This window comes from Galendromus occidentalis, unplaced genomic scaffold (genome assembly GCF_000255335.2).
Source record: "Galendromus occidentalis unplaced genomic scaffold, Mocc_1.1 scf7180000075691, whole genome shotgun sequence".
In the NCBI taxonomy this organism is placed as follows: domain Eukaryota; kingdom Metazoa; phylum Arthropoda; class Arachnida; order Mesostigmata; family Phytoseiidae; genus Galendromus; species Galendromus occidentalis.
In genome coordinates, this window is record NW_003803681.1 from 3,131 (window position 1) to 7,761 (window position 4,631).

Genomic DNA, 4,631 nt, shown 5'->3' on the forward strand with positions numbered 1-4,631 from the left:
TCAACCTGTTCCGCGAGATCGTCGGGGACGGGCTCGAGAGATCGAATCTAGTCGAGTCCCCGAGAACAGGGCCACATGTGATTGTTCCTCCCGGGGGCCACATACCCATCGACACATCTGTGCGAATATCGGCGAGAGAATGATACGTCGTACATTGAGTAAAAAGGGAAAATCTGAGCAGGTAATTGAATTACGAGCGTTATTTCCGATGCATTCATCTCAAGGGCGGGAACTTTGTCCCACGTCGTTCCCTCTCTTTTTCGAAAGTGCAATCCTCTGTGACGCTGACGCAGAAGGTCATTCTCGTTGCTGAAGAATATCCTCAGTGACCGGCGGCATCGCTCATCCGAGGTGAATATCAAGAAATACCTCTCGATACAATTCGAAACGGAGCTCTTGTTCGAAAACTGACTGGGTTTAATCCTATTGGCGAGAAATTGACACAGAATAGTGTGTGTTCGTGATATAATATTTGTTGGCAACCGAGGCTGTATTTTATAAAGTCAGAATGCTCCTGAAGCTTTCGTTTCATCTTTCTCTTATGGGCTGAAAACGGAGAAACGGAATGTTCTTCCCTGATGTCCGCTTTTGATCATGATGTCCTCGCGGACAATGTCCTTTTTCCGCCGAAAATGTCTTCTCATATCGCATTCCTATCTATGGAGCACGGATGGGGCGCAAGAATCGAGAACTTCGTTGGAAATCGGGCGCAAAATATACATATGGATGAGTAATCATTTTCGTTTTCAAGGCATCTGACCGACGAGCCTTCCGGACTCGCGACTCACGAGGGTCGCTCGCGTTTGTCCTTCCCGACCATTTGCACCACCATGTGCTCCTCCATGTGCAAGGAGACGAAAAGGTGGGCCGCTTGAATTCACGCATGCAACGATTTCCAGAGCAAGGAATTGAGGTCCGAAATTCAGAGCTTTTACTTTGATTCCAATCGAATTCATTGATATCATTAGGGAGTTGAATTTTCTGTCCGATTGTACGGTTCGGCGTCCCACCGAATTCCAATGGACCCTGATAGAGGCTCATCTCATCCACTATCCGTCCGAGACTTTGCGAATTTTTGATCAATTTGATTTTTGCCCAATTGGCCCGGTTGGTTTCGGTCCAGATGTTCTGCACCGAACCGAATCGAAGGTGGGCATGTCTGATAGAATGGGAGAAGCGTCCAAGATCCTCCGTTTCGATATCTCTCTGCGAATGAAAACGTGCGGACGTAATTTCAACATGGACCGTGACCTTCCCTCTGAACCCATTCGTTCGAAATGACATGGACCGGCTAGGATCGAAACCGAAATAATATTTCCGTAACACTATCCTACCTGATAATTCGTGGCCGAAAATACAGCGAAGGGAGGATCCCGCTCCGGATCTCCGGCGGACTCGACGATTGAGATCTCTGTTTTCGCTCCGGGGTTTTCGTGGTGGAGTTGTTCCTCCCTTCATTGGAGCGATCTTTCGCTTCGTCGCTCCCTGGAGATCGAGAAGGAACGCCAGGCCACTTCGACGAACCAACAGAACGACGCGACGCTCATGCCGATCCACAGGAAGGTCGGCGACGTCGACATCCTCTGCAGAAGACTTTCCATGATGAGTTTCCTCGGCTCGAAATACGACAAAATCCGCGCGAATTTCTTAGTCATCCTTTTTCTGTCCTTACAGCAATTGAATTTCTCTTCGATATCCACTTTGCTCACGTACGTAATTAGACGATGTCGTCTATCCACTGGCATTTTCGAGAGACCGAATTGGAGCATAATACTAGCGTACTCAATCCATTCGGAGAAATCCATGAACGAACGCACAAAACCACATTTCCTCGCATTCCGATATGGCGGACAAAGTGCTTTTCCATGGAGATAAGGTCTAACAATCCATTTCCGTCCGCGATTCTCCAGAGGTATGCGGTATATATTTCCAAAGTCGAAGTATCGAATGATCTCATCGATTTCGGTCGGCGAAGCACAGAGGATGACGCAGTCTTCGTCGATCTCGTTAATAAACCATTCTCCAAGGGCTATCCAGAACTTAGAAATCGGAAGTCCCTTGTATGTCTTCCGAGCACCTTCGTAGGAAGCGGGCTTGCAATCCCGGATTCGTGAAATTCGCGAGCTGCTCGGTACGCTTATCGTCGAACTCATGTCGTCGATCAAGATAAGCGAGAAAAACATGATCCCAATGATCCAGGAGAAGAGTGCGACTCCTGCGCTCCTCCTGAGGTTCTCGAAGCACCGACCAGAGCTTGTGGGGACACATAATATGCACAGAAAACCCTCGTTGAAAGTTGTGTCGCTGAGAGACCAAATCGACAAGGCGAGCAGCAGCAGGATACTTAGGACAGTTGTGTTGAGAACTTCCCTCCGAGCTCCATCGGAGACTAGGTTTAGGTCGAATTTATATGCTGAGACTTCGTCATCTACGAACACAGGCACTCCCAGGTGGTCAACCGTCTGCCGATTTTCATATTCGTAGTCCACGACGATGTTGAAACAGGGTTGGATGTTGCTGGACACAGTGGCCCGGGCAATGAAAGGTCTCGTTGGATCGATCTCGAGGTTTCTGATTTCTTGCGCTTTCGAAAGCGTCGGGGTGCACATCCAGCCTTCGTCTCTCGATATCCAATCGGAAATGCACTTTCTCATCGTCGAAAACGTCTGGGTCTCGAATTTGTATCTGAATCCGAAAGGTATTTTCACGAATCTCGTCGTCCAGCAATCGAGATCTCCGTCGGTCTCGGCTGTGAAATTCACGTGAATAATCTCCTTGAAGTCATTCGGGAACACCTTGAGCATTTGTCTGATGCGCGATTCTTTGGAAAAGTCTCTCGTTAACACGACTAGCAGGTCGAGGGCATCCGGTCGCCGGAGAAGCTTAGAATTTGTTTCGTAGGCCCACCTTCTGACATCCTCGTTGCTCTTTTTAATCCAGAGGTTGTAGCACAGAAAGACCACTCTGTGCTTCCGTGGGATGCCGGCGTCGTAGGCGAAACTATCATCCTCAGCGAAGCTTCTCAAGTTTCTGGTGAGCACGAGATGGGGTGATTCGGCGAACCAACGTCTCAGATGGCAATCGATTAGTTCAACCTGGATGTTCTTTCTCTGCACCCTTCTATCCACGTCCCACATCACAAGAGAGACTAGATTTTCTTCCTCATTCGAAATCTCATACACCACTGTGATATTCGGGTATAGCGAATATGGCGGAGCTTGGAGAGCCATCAAGGTGGACTCCGATGTGTGTCGGCTTAGCTCTCCAACGAGAAGCACGAGGGCCACTACGGAACACACCGAGCACACGATGTAGCTGTTTCTCTTCCGGAGTTTTTTGATCACCACCATACGGGTAGATTCCATCCTGCGTTCGCAGAGCGGGCACCGCAGATTGACGTCTAAAGGTGAAAACTCGATTTATTGTTGCTTCAGCTTGAATCCGGGAGCTGAGAGGAATTTCGTCCTGCAGGAGTGCGAAATTGAATGCCGTCACCCTGGACGCCGAAACGATGCATTCTACAGACGCTTCAGATCGGAGCGGATCCCGTGCAGCCTCGAGATAAGGCGGAATGACATCGATACCCGGCTCGGCCAGCACTAGGACATGAGCCAAATTCTTCCCCGAACCCACTCTCAACTCCAGACCCAATCGAGAGATCCTAGTCGGAAGGAACGAGGGACAGACGGCGCGACGCCCACAAGTTCTCTGGCCTTGTTTACTGCGATTAACGCTATTCGACTTCCGCAGCTCAACCTGATGGCGAGGGATTCAACATTGTTTCTCTGGAATGAGTGACGCTCCACCATCTCATTTCCCTACGGGGGCTCTAATCTTATCGATCGGAGTCTTTCATCAATGAACGATTGAATGCATACATACATGGAGGGACGAGGGACGCTGCGTGCCAGGCCGACGATGCGTGGCCCTCTGAGACCGTAGCCCGGATCTGCGGCTCGGGGAATGTCTCAGGAGCTCAATGGAATGCAGCGGATCGGAAGAGCGTAATTGCGTCTGGCAGAAAGTGCAGAACCCTTAACTCACAGAGAATCAGATTAAATTCCTCGGGGGGCTCCGGAGAGATCGAGGTCGATTTCTCATCATGGAGAACGCCGCGGAAAGATGTTTTCCTTCGGTATCGCTCTCGGCGAATCTCGTCGCGTCATAAGGGTGGGGCACTTGATGAGCTTCCGTGAGGAGAGGAGATAACCCGAGGCTTCGATATTTCATTTTCGCTGATCATGCAGCAGTCTATGGACGGGACAAGATTTCGCAACGAGATTGTCGGGGAGGCTGTAGGGACGGCTGTAGAGAACCTGGCATTGCAAATGATCGAGTAAAAGGGATAATCGATCCCGATAGCGCAGCAGACCCCCGCGAGTCCCTTACCGACGGAAAATTCGATTCCCCAAAGAAATGAAATTTTATGTGCAAAGAATTCCTAGAACAGAGCCACCCATATCCCGGGGAGTTTCCGCTACCGCAGTCGAGCACTAAGTGCTCCGTGCGGAGAATATCCGCGCATCCAGGAGATTGCGAGCGCATTCATTTCTGAGCATTACGTGAGGTCCGATTCTGAACATTTTTCGAAATCTTCTATATATGTAAAAACGTCTGTCTGTCTGTCTGTC